Source organism: Acomys minous (assembly GCF_964271855.1).
Source record: "Acomys minous genome assembly, chromosome: 1".
Classification (NCBI taxonomy): Eukaryota; Metazoa; Chordata; class Mammalia; order Rodentia; family Muridae; genus Acomys; species Acomys minous.
In genome coordinates, this window is record NC_140483.1 from 139,094,505 (window position 1) to 139,112,027 (window position 17,523).

The 17,523-nt window shown below is 44.8% G+C and overlaps 1 protein-coding gene and 1 long non-coding RNA gene across 7 annotated transcripts in view; one reads left to right on the forward strand and one right to left on the reverse strand.

Moving 5' to 3' along the window:
* Window positions 1-5,959: 5,959 nt before the first annotated feature.
* Window positions 5,960-8,450, reverse strand: LOC311596209. 3 transcript variants are annotated; one of them, XR_014778758.1, is made up of 2 exons: window positions 8,222-8,450; window positions 5,960-7,166 (listed from the first exon to the last, which is right to left on the reverse strand). It is a non-coding gene; the product is annotated as an uncharacterized lncRNA (long non-coding RNA). The 3 variants fall into 3 exon arrangements; XR_014778759.1 differs by having other exon boundaries at window positions 5,960-7,169; XR_014778760.1 differs by having other exon boundaries at window positions 5,960-7,169; window positions 8,183-8,238.
* Window positions 8,451-8,491: 41 nt separating this feature from the next.
* The window catches only part of CASP8AP2 (caspase 8 associated protein 2), a 42,363-nt gene continuing 33,331 nt past the window's right edge, over window positions 8,492-17,523 (forward strand). For 2 of the 4 annotated variants that reach the window (XM_084779367.1, XM_084779369.1), the window contains exons 1-2: window positions 8,525-8,559; window positions 15,312-15,373. The gene's annotated coding sequence lies outside the window, so the exon portion shown is untranslated. Of the gene's footprint in view, window positions 8,560-15,311; window positions 15,374-17,523 lie in introns of all 4 variants that reach the window. The other 2 variants (XM_084779368.1, XM_084779366.1) reach the window with 2 other exon arrangements.

Sequence of the window (17,523 nt, forward strand, 5' to 3'; positions counted from 1 at the left end):
CAGATGGGTCTCTGTAAGTTTTCAAGGCCAGCCTGGTCTACAGAGGGAGTTCCAGGACAGCCAGCACTATAAAGAGAAACCCTGTCTCAAAAAACCAACAACAACAAAGTGTAGAGGAATTTTAATTTGGAACTTGGATGCTCTGACAAGAAATCACATCCAAAGACTTAAAAGGTCTGTGCTCCTGCTGAAATATAGGTTTGCCTTTAATCCCAATAGACAGGTGTAAGCAAATCTCTGTAATTCAAGGCCAGCCTGGTACAGAGCAAATTTCAGGTAAAGAAAAGCTTAGGTCCAGCTGTGGTGGTACACGCCTTTAATACTGGCACTCAGGAATCAGAGGCAAGCAGATCTCTGAGTTCTAGTCAGTGCTGTTCACGCAGTTCAGTTTGAGTCAGTGAGCTGAGAGGCAGTGCAGTGGAGTTAAATTCAAAGAATTCAGAGGCAGTTTAACCAGGAGAGTTTTACAGAAACAGGTTGAAGCAAGAATAAACTAGACACAGGTGAAGAGACACAGGTGAATGATGCAGAGAATGAGAAGGAGCCAGAAGATTAGAACATATGACCAAAATTAGTATGAGGCCAAGAATAACAATTCAGGCAGAGGCTGAAAGAAGCCAGATTGAATCAGTGAGCTTGAAGAGGAGTTTGAGCCAGAACAGCTGAGTTGAAGCATCCAGCCAGAGCTCAGAAAAACTAGAAAGGGTGAATTTATGCAGCAGTAAATCTCAGAGGCTGAAAGCATTCTAGGCCTAGATTAGATTATACAGAGACTAGAAGCTTCCAGGACTAGGCCTAGGGTAGCAATGGAGGTAGTAAGCCTCCAAGATGACAATTATGTCAGGTGAATAAATGTTACTTTTACAAAAAAAGGGTTCCCATTTAAGTGCCAGGTGTGGTGACACAGGCCTCTAATCTCTGCATTCAGGAAGCCGAGGAACCATAGGATTAAGTCCAGTTTGGTCTGTGAAGCATGGACATGTGTCAAAAACATTTCTAATTTAGCAACCTCAGGCATCAGCGGTGGTGCAGACTCCACTACCCTGGTGTGCACACCAGGGTTCCACATCCTAAACAGCCCTGTGAGTACTCTCCCTCTGGATGCCACGGTGCTCAGTTGTTACTCATCCACTTTGATCTTCACCCTGGCAGGTATTCCCTGATTGGGAGGCAGCTTAGAAGGAAGATGCTGCAGCCCCTGCATTCCCTGGCCTGAAAAAGTATCCTGAGCTTGGCAGAAAGCAGCTTCTTGCAGAAGGACCTCCAGTGGGTTCCAGAGCACTCAGGTACAGCCTTGGATTTCCCGTTCTGTTGTTCTCAAGAGCTCATCAAATAACAGTATCCAGAATGCCTTTAAATCTAGCACTCAGGAGGCAGAGGCAGGTGGATTGCTGTGAGTTCAAGGCCAGCCTGGTCTACAAAGCAAGTCCAGGACAGCCAAGGCTATACAGAGAAACCCTGTCTCGAAAAACGAAAAAGAAGAAGAAGAAGAAGAAGAAGAAGAAGAAGAAGAAGAAGAAGAAGAAGAAGAAGAAGAAGAAGAAGAAGAATAGAAAAGAGAGGAGGAGGTAGAAGTGGGATCTGAAGAGATGCTAGACTTGGGAGAAAGGGGGCTTGAAGGCACCATGAAGGACAAAGCACTTGAGGTTTTAGAAAAAGACTCATATTCTTTCAGGATTCACGGTTCCCGGATTCTGCTTGCCAGATTCATGGCTGCCAGATTCATGGTTACAGAATTCATGGTGGCCAGATTCATGGTTCCTGGTTCTGGGCTGACAGATGTCCCCCAGGAACTCCTCCCCCTGGATGGAGTTTGATGATGCCAAGAGGCAGCACACCAGCCACAGGGTGCCAGATTCCAAGCTCTGGAGTCCTTGGGAAGGGAAAGAAAAGGAGACCAAGGATGCCCCAGTCTGAGATCTCTTTTATAAGGCTTCGACAACCTCTGACCAAGCAGGCCTGCAGAAGCTCCTCAGTTACCTGAGCAGGGACCAGGAGGTCCTGGAGAAGCAAAGCTGACAGCAGGCAGCTGGGTCACCAAGTCCCCGGAGTCAGATGTGAGGTTGTGGATGCCTGAAGTCCTGTGTGTCCTGTCCCTTTACTATATTTCTTGGCTTACATCCTAAACACAAGCTCCTTGTACAGTACCCACCCAGACTCCTTCTTTCCACGTTTTTTTCAGTTGGGGGGATCCCAGAGCCCATGTCCCTGCTAGCTTCACAGACCTGCACCCCTTCCTCAGCCTTAGCCAACATGGCCGTATTTTCTTAGAGGTGGAATTGAATTTTGGATATTAAAAAGACAGCCTTTGGGAGGATACATGGGGTGGGCTAACAACTGAGATGTAATATGAATAAATTAATTTTTAAAAAAAGAAAAAAAAATAAGATTTCAGTTCCAGAAATTAAATTTGAAAAAAAAAAAAAAAAGACAGCCTTTGTCTCCTGTCCAGTATAACAAGACTGGTCTTGTAAAAACTCTAGGCAAACCCCTGCTTTAAGTCCTGAGCAGTGTGGTGAGGATAGTCCGTCATACCCTGGAGGTCACAGCTTGTGCATAACCCTGCCCTTGTTAATCCCAATGATAAGACATGTGTCCGGGTTTATAAAACAGACAGAATCCCTCTGACTCAAGCCAACAGAGTGGAAAATCCAAAGTGTACCTGCGAAGTTTCCCTACTTCCTCCAACCCGGAACCCAGTTTGAAATCTTCTGGATTCTAATGATGACGGTTGAAAAGAAGGTTCCAAGACTACACACGCGCGCACACACACACACACACACACACACACACACACACACACACACACAGGCAGACATTATGACCAGAAAACAAAAATAATAGTTTTTAAAAAAAGTTTTTGGGGCCTGAGAAATGGCTCAGTGGTTAAGAGCACTGTCTGCTCTTTCAGAGGTCCTGAGTTCAATTCCCAGCAACCACATGGTTGCTATGATGTGATCTGATGTCTTCTTCTGTCATGTAAGTGTACAAGCAGATAGAACACTCATACATAAAATAAAATATTTTTTAAAAATTGTAGTTTCATGGACAAAGTGTAAAGACAAGAACAGCAAGCAGGTGTTGCCAGTCCTGAGCGGGTCAAGAAGCCACGTGTCAGTTTGGTATCACCACACTCCTGGAAAGATTCAATCACTTGTTTCACAAACTCCCCTCTTTAAAATGTGTTAGCATGGATGTTATGTCATTTAATCATATTCGTCTTTGAAACCTATGGCCAGAATATGACTTCAGGTGCTTGTTCAAAGGCATTTTTGTAGAGCAGGAAATCACAGCCTACTTTTGCCTATAAAAAATGTTCTAGGAAAATGACAATTTTACAGATTTTATAAATGTTTGAAACAGAGTCAAAACTGTCTCCTATTTAAGGAACTCCATTGCTTCATAAACAAAGCACTTCTTTCTTGCCATTTTCAGCCAGTTCCTCTTTCAAAGCCAAGATGTGAACTGCTAACATTACTAAGCTCTGGGTCATAACCCTGGGATTATGAAACGATGAGAAGCGAGTTATTAACATATTGTTTGCATTTGCCAATGTACCTACCAGGGAGGGATCTCCGTAAGCCATCATAGTATATTCACATGATGTCACATTTCCAGGTCTACAAAATAACTGAAAAACAGAACTTAGGAGGTTGCGGCAGGAAGATTGCAGGCTTGAGGCTGGGCTAGGCAACACAAAGACTTGATGGCAGTTTAGACTGCATAGGAAGACCCTGTAGCAAAAACTGAAGAAGAAGGAGAGGAGGAAGGGAAGAAAGGAGAAAGGGAGTTAGGGAAGGAGAGAGGGTGTGTGTGTGTGTGCACTAATACAGAACATTCTCGAGGATCAGGAGTTGAAGGTTATCTTCAGCTACATTGCAAATGAGACTGGAGAGGTGGGTTAGCAACTAAGAGCACTTGCTGCTTCAGCACAGGGTCTCAGTTCAGTTCCCAGTGCCCATGTGACAGCTTATAACCATCCAGAACAGGAGTTCCAGAGAAACCAGCTCTCTCTTCTGCCCTCCACAGTCACCAGGCATACACACAGCACACTGAAATGCACATAAGAAAAAAAATTCACTTGCATAAAATAAAAACAAAAGAGCATTCCCCCAAATAGGTTTTTAATGTATGTTAGGTAAAGATACATGTACATATTCATGTTTGCAAATGTATGGGCACATATGTATGCAGGTACATGTGTGTATGTGCATGTAGAAGCCAGAGATTGACATGAATTGTCTTCTTTGATGGCTCTCTGCCTTATACATTATATGTTGACGCAAAGCCTCTTTCTTGAACTCAGGGTCTCTTACCTTACTTCAGGGATCTCCTGTCTCTGCCTCTTGAGCACCAAAATTACAGGTGGGCCACCGTACCTGGCATTTATGTGGGTTCTGGGAATCCAAAGTACATACTTATGTGGAAAGCACTTTACTGGCTAAGCCAACTCCCCCGCCACAAGTTACATTATTAAGAGGCAAATTTATACTTTCTTTCCTGTAAGAGCTATGAATACATTTCTATTTGTATAATTACTGGGCTAGGGTATAGCTCAGTGGTAGATGACTTAAGTTGCACGCACCAGGAACTCATTCTCTACCACTATGAGGTAAAAATACCAAACGGATAATTAGGAACACGATAAGTCAACCTTGTGCCCAACTAGACACTCTACTGATTATCACTCATAGTGATGGAAAAGTATTTTCCATGCTCCTGGAGGATAAAGGTAATTGTCAATATTACCCAGCTACAAACCCTGCCACTTGCAACAGTGGCATTCCTCCAAGGCAGACTTGTGAGCACCTGCCCTTACTTGCCAGCCTAAGGTCGCCTGACATGGCCATAAGGAATTAAGTCAGGCTGGCCTCCAGTGTTGGGCCCCCACACAGCAAAACTTAATCTGTGGCAATTTTATTGAGAGCAATCAGACTTTTCTATACCTTTATCAGAAACAGGATGTAATGGCAATTGCCAGCATCAATACGGTTGTCGATGCCGGGAAACAGTGATATTTGCAAGTGTACACAAGATTAATGTCTAAGACCAATTGTCCTGTCAAGCTTCCGTGCTTCCTTTTCTTCTGAGAGAACATACCGAGAAACACAAACTGAACACTTCACTGACTGAGGGAGTGCATCAGTCTCAGGAACTGGAAGGCACATTGTGCCCCAGGAGCCGTGGACTCTAACCTGAAAAACTTATGGCACATGCCTCTCAAGGAGGCTAGGCCAGGCTAGTTCCATGATTCCCTGTACATGATGGTGCAGTAGTGGCACAAATGTTATAGGGGTAACTAACCATTTTGCACTTGGATTTAGGTTTACTCCACGAGACCAAGTGGCCAAGAACCTGAGACTACATAGTTCATAGGCCTAGGGGAAAACCTACTACTATGATTCTGCTAAGGGCAATAAAATGACTCCTCCTGACATGTGCTATACCCATAGATCAATGCATTGTTCAAACCTCATCAGAGAAACTTCTTGTAGTAGAAGGCAACTAACAGAACCCACAACTGGGCAATGTGCAGAGAATGAGGCTTTGGAGCACTTAGCCCTAAATGGGACATCTTCATCAAACACTTTGCCTCAAGGGTTAGGGATCCATGGCCCAAGAGGAGGCAGAAAGACTCTTAAAGAGCCAGAGGTGGTAGGTGACTCCAAGGAAACAGTGTCATCCAGACACAACAGGAACTGTTGGTATTCAAGTCAGAGGTAGGGTAGGAGGTCCTACCCTAACCAAAGAGCTATTTGAAACTTGCTGCTCCCCAAGACCAGCTCCAGGAACAGCGAAGAGGAGAGAAGACAGGTGGACCCATGGTAGGGAGGATGGAGCAGGCAGTGAACGGCTGGTTAAGGGAAACCAACTGTTGGCTGAACAACTAGCTAGAGGAACTAGTTGTTGAGGAGAGGTTGAGGAACGGGAAAAAGAAATACTCGGAGACTCAGGCACGTGCAGTACAAGCTGAAGGTCTTAAAGCCCAGGAGAACTTTTCTTCTGGCTGTCTGTCTCGACCTCTGTGTCACTTGTTGTCTATCTGACTCCTTGCTCCTTGCTCGCTTACTTGCTTGCTGTCTTTCTATCTAACTAAGTATCTTCTTGCATGCTGTTGCCCACCTTTCTAATTTTCTTGCTGTTCCCCATCTTCCTGTCTCTCTTGCTGTTCCCAGTCTCACTCTTGCTTACTCTCTCATGTCTATTACTTGCTTGCCTCCTCTCCTTGGGCCGACCCCAGTATTTTATTGAAATGAAGTTCAATTTTTTTCATTACAGATGACATCATGATTTCCCCCATCTTTACAATCACTAGGGCAATCAAAAATCAAAAGAGTAACAAGGAAATCCAAAAAGTTTTGTAACCTACAACAAAACATACAACAACAACAACAACAACAACAAAAAATCAGTCCATTTCCAAACATGTTCAGCATAATCTGCTCGCTATCTTTTAAACAATACACAGGAAAGTTTAATCATAAATTTCCCTGGGCTAAGCCAATGTATTTATAAGATGGTCATAGAAACATAGCTTGAGATAGATACTCTCCAAAGAAAAAACTTGACCTATTTCCAGTCCCAGACCAACCAGTGTGCTATCCAAGCCTAGGCTAACTGCCAAGGGGTCCTCGATTGTAAAATATCTGTAAAGCGTGATGTTCCAAGCCCACTTTCTACTGCTCTCAAAGCACATTCTAAGGAAATGTTTCTACAGGTAACAGCATCTAGCCAGGTACTGTTATATCCAGGTCTTAACTTCCTTACATGGTGCTCACAGTCAGAGGTCAAAACTCTATCATTGTCTCAAGCTTTTGGCCAGATGTCCTCTTTCAACATTCTCTGTGGGAAAAAGTTTTTCCGGTATGAATTTCCTTAGGGCTGAGAAATCAAGAGGAAAAAGAAAACCAAAAAACAAAAAACAAAACAAAACAAAAAAACCAGTTTCAGGAGAAATAGCAGGTTTCTAAGCAACATTACACCTGGGCCATACATAATATTTGGGGGCAGTGGTGATCCGCCAGAGATCTTTGGAACTTTGTCAAGCAAGGCCTCAACAGCTGCTCTGGATATCTAGAGGTCATGCTGGACAGTGGGAGGTCTCTGGAACTTTGTCAAGCAAAGCCTTTACAACTTGTCCTCATGTCTGTGACAGAAATTAATACCTGCTGGGAAAAGGAACAACAGTTTTCTTTAATAGAGTGTCACTGGGGTAGGCTCCATGCCTAGTAGTAGTTGGGAATATAAAACGAACTCCCTGTTTCTGCCTGTGAGGCTTTTGTTTTGTTTTGTATTGTCTTGGACTGCCTTTTTACTGGCTTCTTGTTGAAGTTCAGTGGGTTTAGATGTGGGATCCAGGAGAAATTGGGATGGGGGAAACTATTTAAAAATATGCTGTATGAAAAAACTTAGTAATAATAATGATGATGATGATGATGGAGGGGCCGCTGGAGAGATGGCTCAGCGGCTAAGAGCCCTGACTGCTCTTCCAGAGGTCCTGAATTCAATTCCCAAGCAACCACATGGTGGCCCACAACCATCTATAATGTGATCTGATGCCCTCTCCTGGCCCTGCAGGTGTACATGCAGGCAGAGCACTGTATACATAATAAATACATCTTATAAAAAATGATAGGGGGAAACGATTTCAAAATATGCTGTATGAAAAAAACGTAACAACAACAACAACATTAATAATACCCTCTTCTACCCCGCTAAATTAGTATCACCTTCTTCACCCCGCGCCCTCCCCTTACAGGATTTCTCTGTGTAGCCTTGGCTGTGCTGGACTTGCTTTGCAGACCAGGCTGGCCTCGAACTCACAGAGATTGGGCTGCTTCTGCCTCCCTGAGTCCTGGGATCACAGGCGTGCGCCATAGTGCCCAGTTTAGTATCACCAAAATTCCGTGTTACATTTACCATTCAAGACGGAATCTAAGAGCCAGCTCTCAGAGCTGTCTAGCGCGCAGCAGACACAATCTTTAGAATAAAAAACTAAGCAGGGCCTGTTGGTGCAGGCCTTTAATTCCGGCACAGGTAGGCTGATTACTGCGAGTTTGAGGCCAGCCTGGTCTACAAAGCGAGTCTAGGACAGCAAAGGCTACACAGAGAAACCCTGTCTCGAAAAACGAAAAAAAAAAAAAAAAAAAAAAAAAAGAACTAATAATCACGCTTCCTCTACCTGCTCTCAGCCAAAAGAGCTAAGAATCTCAATCCTTACTTTCCCTTTCATTAGCTTTTCCCAGACTCGCCTCACTTCCGCTCTGGTGACGTCTTTTCCGCGGAGAAGTCCCGCCCCGTTGTCACTGGGGCCACCGCCCGCCCATTTCCCTTATGAGCCATAGAAGAGTACCAGAGTTTGGCGCCAACTGGAATTTTTTTCCGCCTTCAATGGCGGGAACTGGCTGTGTGCGCCGAGACGTGCTTTGCGTCTTATCTGATTGGTTGCCAGAGCTCGGTCCCGCCCTGGCGTCCTTACTGCGGGCTGGGATTGGTGGAGACGGCGGAGCGCCTGGCGTCCTGAAAGCGACCGCTGTGCGGGGCTGGCCGGCCGGCCGGGTAAGTTCCTGGGTCTCTGTCGCGGGGCTGCTGGAGAGAGGCTGCGGGTGGCCGCCTGGGACACGGCTTGGGCTGTGGGCGCAGGGTCGTGCCTGGCTGGGCCACAAGGAGCCAGCTGCTGTCCTCGCGGACGGGCCCCTTGCAGCGTCTCGGGGGGCGCTGGGGCGAGCACACGGAGCGTCTCCCGGTCTCCCGTGCGCCCCTCCCCTCCCCCACCCAAGTCTTCTTGGTTCCCTACGCCCGAGCTTTCGTTGAGCGTAGAGCAAGGGCTGTCCATAGTGTCAGGTGCTCACTGACATGGCCTGGCTCCCAAGCTAGTACCCTGAGAGAAGTTGTGTTGGTCTCTGCAGCACCTAGAACCATCCCTGACATGGTCGCGACGATGTGAATGTAGAACTCGCAGGAACCTCAGCGTTTGTACTTCAGGACCATCTTGGCTTTGACTCTGACTTTTGGACTTCTTGCTCTTTTCTCTGCTCTCCACAGCACCAGCACTAAACCTTTTCCTTGCGGCCCTGTCCCCATGAGCTTCGGGTCCTCTTTGGAAGAGAATAGGCCATTAGACAAGACTTCTGGGATCTATTTCCGTACTCCAAGTTGTGTTTTTCATAGTATTTCCTGCCGTCTTACAGGATATGCCTAGAGATTGACATTTTAAGGAATGTTCTTGCTTTTTGTCATCTGACTGGAATTTAATCCCAGCTCTCCACTTTCTAGCTGTTGGCCAGTGCAGATTTTCTAATTGGCATTGTCAGTTTCCTACTTAAGTGGGGTAAGGAATAGACCTAATAGGAACTTCAGGGTAATTTAAAGTAAATCGATGCTTTCAAGCATTTAGATCAACACTTGACTCCGAGTAAAGGTGCGATATATGTTGTTTTCCATACTTGGCTTTCTCATCCTCGGAGTCTAGAACTAGACTTGCTTCTCTTTGCTTTTGCCTGTTCTTTTCCTCTTCAAATGTATGTTTTTCTGAATTGGAAATTTGAACTTCCTCAGCAGAATGGTTAACAGAATGTGTTCATTGTCCTAAGAATCAGCAAGAAGCACCCAGAGGTTGTTAAGCACAGGAAAAGTGTGGTCAGATTGGTATTTTGAAGACAGCTCAGGGGTGGGTGAGATACTTAGCCAGTAGAGAGATGGCTGATGCTAAACCTGACAAGCTGACTGAGGTCAACACAAATGGTAGAAGGAGAGAACAAATCCCTACAAGCACAATACATAAATAAAAATATGTGTATATTTTAAAGACAGCTCAGAGACTGGGCGTGGTGGCGCACACCCTTACTCCCAGCCCTGGGAGGCAGAGAGACAGGGAGATCTCTGTGCATTCGAAGCCAGCCTGGTCTACAAAGTGAGTCCAGGATAGACAGGTCTATCATGCAGAGAAACCCTGTCTTGAAAAATCAAAAATAAATAAATGAAAATAAAGATAGCTCAGGTTATTGTGTGTAAAGAAAATTTCAAATTGGGAAGAGTGGACATTTGACTAGCTTTGCATGAAGCACTACTGTTTTACCACAGAAATCTCTCCGAGCTATACTTTGTCTTGTTTTTGCTAAGTTCTGAGCGAGGAGCTCCCTGGGGTTGCTGATTCAGCTTTCCAGCTCTGAGATGAGAACTGTGCACCACTCTTGGATGCTCTCTTCTGTCTGCTGGCATCTGAAATGTGGATTTCATTATGTTCACCTCTGCTTTAGAATCTTAGTGGTCAGTCAGTACTGGAGAGAGTCCAGGTATCTTAAATGCATAAACGGTTTCGTGGTCCTCTGCAATCTTCACGCTCGCTCTGATGTCACTTTCACACATTTTAAGCTGTGAACGTTCCTAGCTGGACTTCCTTGGGAACTCATAGATAGACTTGGTAGAGAATAGATCTGGTGAGGTGGTGTCAGGAAATCTGTCTGCAAACAGGATCCTAATATAATCAGACCTCAGAATTTTGGAAATAATAAACGTGGCTAGAAAGGTGCCGGTTTAAATCAAAGTAAAGGATTTGGAAAAAATTTACTAGATGTTGGCAAGTTATGAGAAGGTTTTTGAGCAAGAATTGATACAGGCAGTGCCTCTGTAGAAGAATTAATGAGCATTGTTTGGGCATGTATTTGGAGAAGCAACGGTAGATAACAACAGTAGGGCCTAAAGCACATTGAAATGGCAATGAATGAGTCGGGCAGTGGTGGCACACGTTTTTAATCCCAGCCCTTGGGAGGCAGAGACAGACAGATCTTTGAGTTTCAGGCCAGCCTGATCTACATAGTGAGTCCAGGGCTACACAGAGAAATCCTGTCTCAAAAAAACAAAAGAAAGGAAGAAAGAAACAAAGGGCAATGAATGAGGACAAATGGAAAACCCCTTTTATGGCCTATGCTGCTCTCCCCGAATCAGCAGTTAATCCAAGGAGATTTATGTCAGTGCAAATAGTTGAAGATAAGATATTAATATCTAAGTTCATAACCCTTGGAAATTACTTACACAGTTGTGTAAGTACCCAAAGGCATTTATAGTTTTGTTACTTACTTTCTAACAGCCAGAATACTTTAGATGGAACTTTTTCATGGGAGATGAGACTAAGTATGTCATAAGTGAGACCAGTGAAGTTATCATGAAAGTAAATTATGAATGTAAAATCTATTCTGGCTCCTTTAGTCTTTTTGGGTGATGGGGTGTTTACATGTATATATTGAGTAGCTGAAACCCAGTCCCTATCCTTCAGGTCATTTGGGGTCTAACTGGTATCTGCTTGTTACATTATTGTTATTTTAATAAATTATTTAAAATTTAGCTGGGCATGCTTCTCTCACTTAGAGTCCCAATAGGATGTCCTCTCCTCTGACCCACTTTCCTGGTGAGTGAAGACTTTGATAGGACATGCCCCTTGGGCTAGTGTCCAGGTATAAGTGAGTATATACCATTTGACTCTTTCTGCTTCTGGGTTAACTCACTCATTCAATCCATATGGGAGAATGGGGAAATAGAAGGATCCAGAGGGTCCTAGAAACCTACAAGAAGAACATTATGATGGACAGATCTGGACCCAGGGGTCCTGCGCAAACTATTGCACCAGCCAAGGACAATACGTGCAGTAAACTTCGAACCCCTACCCAGATCTAGCCAATGGACAGGACGTTCTTCACAGTTGAGTGGAGAGTGGGGTCTGACTTTCACATGAACTGTGGTGCCCCATATTTGACCACATCCCCTGGATAGGGAGGCCTGGTGGCACTCAGAGGAAGGATAGCACGCTACCAAGAAGAGACTTGATACCCTATGAGCATATACAGAGGGAGGAGGTCCCCCTCAGTCACAGTCATAGGGGAGGGGAGTAAGGGGAAGATGGGAGAGAGGGAGGAATGGGAGGATACAAGGGATGGGATAACAATTGAGATGTAATATGAATAAATTAATAAAACATTTTTTTAAAAGGCAGGCAACACACACAAATTTAGCTGGGCAATGGTGGCACATACCTTTAATCCCAATACTCTGGAGACAGAAGCAGGTGGATCTTTGTGAGTCCAGGACAGCTTGGTCTACAAAATGAGTTCTGGGACAGCCAGGGCTACACAGAAAAACCCTGTCTTGAAAACAAATCAACAACAACAACAAAAAAAACAAAATAAAAGACAGACAGAAAGAAAGAAAAATTGAAAATCCAGTTCATTATGGCCCTGAAAGATGCCTATCTACACACCTGCTATCTGTGACTATATAAGCATATGTGACAAAAGAGGCTTTAGGGATATGGTTAAGGATTTTGTTTGCTTTGAGGCAGAGTCACATGTACTCAGGCTGGCCTTGAAGTAGCTGAGCCCTTGCGTGCTGGGATCATTGTGCCTGATAAGCAAGCACTCTATTGACTGGGCTACATTCCGTTCCTGACTAAGGATTTTCAAGTGGGGAGAATTATCCTCTATTATCCAAGCGATCACAGGTTCTGATGAGAGGGACATAGGAAGAGAAGCGCTAGGAATGGCCATGTGAGCCTAGAGAGAGCGCAGGAGGCTAGCATACACATGGAGTTATGGAAGCAGAGGCTGGAGAAGAAAGGGGATGGCAGGCCCTTGGCTCTGAAGGTGGGGAGAGGAGGCTGCAGCCCTAGGAATGCAGGTGCCCTTAGAAGCTGGGAACTGTGAATAGCCTGTTAGAACTCCGTAGGGGGGGCTGGAGAGATGGGTCAGTGGTTAAGAGCACTGACTGCCCTTCCAGAGGTCCTGAGTTCAATTCCCAGCAACCACATGGTGGCTCACACCCATCTATAATGTGATCTAATGTCCTCTTCTGGCCTGCAGGTGTACATGCAGACAGAGCACTCTATTCATTTAAAAAAAAAAAAAAAAAAAAAAAAGAACTCCGTAGAAATGCAGCCCTGGTGACAGCTTGGTTTTAGATCACTAAGATTTTTTTTAACCTCTAGAGCTATTACAGTAACTTGTTATTCAAGCCACTGTTTGGTATAATTTGTAAAACATCAATAGAAAACTAATGTATACAATCTCATTGTGCATATTTCATATATCAATGGCTACATGTGCTTATAGCTACTCTATTGGGGAACACAAAGCATTTTTACTGTCATAGGAAGCTCTACTTGACAACACTTGTTTAAAATATTTCATTCTTATTTGAAACTGTATGTGTCTGTGTGGGGGTGGGGTGGGTATGTGCACGTGAGGGCCTATGCCAGATCCCCTGGAGCTGGAGTTGCAGGTGCTTGTGAGCTACCTGATGTAGGTGTTGAAAATAGAATTCTGGTCCTCTGCAAGAGCAGCAAGTACTCTTAGCCTTCGAGCCATCTCTATCCCCAGCAACACTGGTTTAAAAATAGTCTTCTAAGCATCTGAAATAGAAATGATCAGTTGTCAAACAAACTTTTATTTACCTGATGTAGTTGTTGTCTCGGAGGCTCACTGCCTCCGTCTGCTAACCCAGGCCTAGTCCTGGAAGCTTCTAGCCTCCAGACAATCTAATCTAGACCTAGAATGTTTTCAGCTTCTGAGACTTATACTGCTAAATGCATTCACCATTTCTATTTCTTTCTGAGCTCTGGTTGACTGGTTCAACTCAGCTCTTCTGGCTCGAAACTCCTCTTCTAGCTGACTGATTCAAATTGGCTTCTCTCAGGTTCTGAGTGAATTCCTCTACTTGGCCTCATACTGACTTTAGCAATATGTTCTAATCTTTTGGCTCCTTCTCATTCTCTGCCTTGTTCTGTCTTCAACCTGTCTCTTTAAGACTCTCCTCTGAATTCCATGAACTTAAAACTCCACTGCGCTGCCTCTCAACTCACTGACTCAACTGAACTGCCTGAACAGCACTGAGTAGAACTCAGAGATCTGCTTGCCTCTGACTCCTGAGCGCCGGTATTAAAGCCATGTACCACCACATCTGGACCTAAGCTTTTCTTTACCTGAAACTTGCTCTATACCTGCCTGGCCCTGAACTCAGAGATCTGCTTGCCTCTGTCTCCTGGGATTAAAGGTGTGTCTGTATTTCAGCATGATCACACAGAAAATCTTTAAAAGAAAGAAAGAAAGAAAGCTCTTCCAGGTTTCTGATACAGGTGATAGCTCAGTCGACACATTGTTTGCTTATTAAACATGAGGTGTGAGTTCAGATCACTAGAGCCCATGTGAGCAGCCAGGCAGCACATGCCTCTAGGATGAGTGCCAGCAAGGCACAGACAGGTGATACCTGCAGCTTGGTGGCCAGCTAATCTTGCCAAATCAGTGAGCAGATTCAGAGACCTGGTCTGAAAATATGGTGAAGAGATGTGGACCGACACCCAAAAGCCGGGCCACGGTGGCGCACACCTGTAATCTCAGTTCTCAGGGAGGCAGAGGCAGGTGGATAGCTGTGAGTTCCAAGCCAGTGTGGTCTACAATGCAAGTCCAGGACAGCCAAAGCTACACAGAGAAGCCCTGTCTTGAAATGCCAAAAAAAGAAAACAAAGAAAGACACCTAACATGGCCCTGTGGTCACACATCAACTTGCATGTGTGTGACCTACACATGTACACTAAAGCAGGTTAATGACGTGGTTGTTGCTGAGTGCATGGGTTCCGTGTGTTGCTGGATAAGGGGAGGAAGATTACTTCTTTTCTGTAAACAGAGGTCATTTCTTCTGTGGTCGCTGTGCTTGGGATCATTGCTCTAAAGGAAGCGGAATGACCAAACTAAGATACTCTGGAGTTATGAGTCAGACATGCTGCCTGTTGCACTAGGAAGCTGACGACATAGAATCCTATAGAAATTGTACGTACAGCCATTCCTGCTCCAGTGTGATATGCTGAAGTTCTCTTAGTTTTTGTTTTGTTTTTGGCACTAAGGATTGAGACCAGGGCATTGTGCTTGCAGAATGTATGTTCTGCCACTGAGCCACCTTCCTCTGTCAGTCGTGTGTGCGCGCTCTCCCCCCCCTCTCTCATGCACGTTTAAATACAGATACAACCCCCCCTTTATAAAAATTTGTAGTTGAATTTCTGGATTCCAATTTGATGGTTACAAAAGGCAGAATATACCTTTCGAGTTATTTATTAGGAAATCTAAGGTGTCTTTAAAAATTATTTTTAGTTATTATTTTGTATGTATGTGCGCTGTGTGCATGTCTGACACCCACAGAGGCCAAGAGAGGGCGTCAGATCCTCTGAAACTGGAGCTAGAGATGCTTGTGAGCCACCATATGGGTAAATTTTATCTCGCTGGATTTAATGGCTCTGGCTTGTTTTATGTTTGTTTGTTTAATTTTCACAGAATGTGAAGAAAACCAGGCTTAAGCCCTTGTGAGACAAAGTCTGGCTGTATTGAGACAAAAGGTAGGATGGAGAGAGTAAAGTTCTACATGCAAGTCCAGATTCTTCCTCAGGTCACTGTGTGCGCCTGTGCTGTGTGCTTTGTCAGGGTCGCTATGTGCGGCAGTGCTGTGTGCTTTGTCGCCGTGTGCACCTGTGCTGTGTGCTTTGTCAGGGTCGCTGTGTGTGGCAGTGCTGTGTGCTTTGTCGCCGTGTGCGCCTGTGCTGTGTGCTTCGGGCAGTACTACTGTGGTGCAGATTGTTCTTGCAGTGCTGTTGAACCCAGACCAGCTAGTGCTCTGTCACTGAGCCATATACCCAGTGCTGCAACATTTTAACCTGAGAAGAATACTAGGTGAACATAACTCTATATATTATATTGACAGCACTTTTTGGTCTCTCAGTAGTATATGAGCTAATTATTCTATAAATATGTGCTGTGGTGGCAACAGAACCTATTTTATGAGTGATCGAAGCAGATTAAGAGGGGCAATGTGAAGGGGTCACTAAAGATAAGCACTCCCGGCAACACTTGCGTTCAGTGCTAGGGAAGCTTACTGAGCTCAGCTGTTTCTGTTTTCTTTTAATGGTGTGAAGCAGGCTAGACATAACAGGACTTTGGCTTCTGTGTAGAAAATGCAGAGACAGAAAGGGTTTTCCTAGTTTGGAAGTTTGAGGAAACATCTATAATTAAATAATGTACATCAGAACTGGAACTGATACACTGTAGGGGTCGTGATCAGGTTTGTTTTTCCTGGAGGTTAAAGAGGTAAAAGGCAGGAAAATCTGAAGCACAACAGTAGTCACAGGAAAAGCTTAAACATTGCAGACAGAAGACTCAGTTGAAGGACGATGTGTATTGCGGGTAAGGAAGCGTGCGCACTGCAGCACATAGAGAAACGGCCCTCTGCAGAGCAGAGCCGGCCACTGAGGACGCTGAGAAACCCAGGCTCTTCTCAAGGGCTTTAAAGCCTCTGAAGAGGACCAGCTTGTAGGTTGGTCAGTGTGAAGACAGGATGTTGATTGGTCCCTAACTGTAGCATGTCCTGGTCTGGATCTTGAACTCATCAGCAGAGGAGCTGCTGGTCGGAGACAAAAGCTGTTAGCGGCCCCTCTGTTGATGGACCGGCTCAAGTGAGGAGGTTGAGGAAGAAGCTGGCCATCTTGGGAATTCGCTGCTGTTATTCCCTAGCTCGTAGCCCTGCTCCCTATCTGTTTGCCTACCAGGGAGTCTGTTTAACTCCTGGTCTCTTGTTTCATAAGGTGAGACACAATTTTGTAGTTGACTGGACTGTGTATCAGAAAACTTTATCAGCATCCTGTAGAGGCCTATTGGCAGTGCCTTACCAGTAAGAGATCCCTCAGCCCACATGCCAGCTGTAATGTCCAGCAGAGGTGGACAGTATCGGCCCAGCCTGAGTGAAATCGAGATTCCATTTGTTGGACGTCACTAGCTATTAGCCTCTGTAAGTTTGACAACAGGATATCTAGCCACCTCCTCTAATCAGGGAATATGATTGGTTAGGATACAGGGCCTCATCTACTAGCTCTTCTAGAAATAGTGTTTTCAGGAAGAGAATCATTAGTGGAAAATAGTTGTCCAAATAACATCTCATGGTTAAGTACAATGTCTGAGGACTGTTAAAGAGCCATATATATTGATCATATTAATCTGAGTTATACTTTGCATTTGGGTGTTTAAGACTATGTGGTGGCCAGAATCAATCACTTTCTGCTGCCAAGGCCAGTTGAAGATCTGGTCCTCAGGGCTTGTTGGTGCTTGCAGAGCCTGACTCTGACTCTCTCTTTTGCCAGTTACTCCATCTGAAGATACGTCAAAGGACTTGCTTGACCTGCTTCATTTGGAGGTGTGGGGGACTTTTTCCTCTTTGATGACCCTTCTCTGTGCAGACTGGACACTGGTTAGAGTCCTCTCAGTGGCATTACCATGACATTCCTCAACAAGAGCAGGTGGACAGGGCCTTTAGAGATGCCCCACAGTTTCCTGGGACAGGGGGGAAGATCCTTCGTCTTTTCATTCCTCTGACCACCTCAGTGTAGACCTCCAAATAAGGTTATTTGCCTAGAGGGTCAGTTGTACTAGCTATTATTTTTACCTACTCCATAATATTTAGGTGGAGCTTGAACAAAAATTAAACATTTTTAAAATAAAC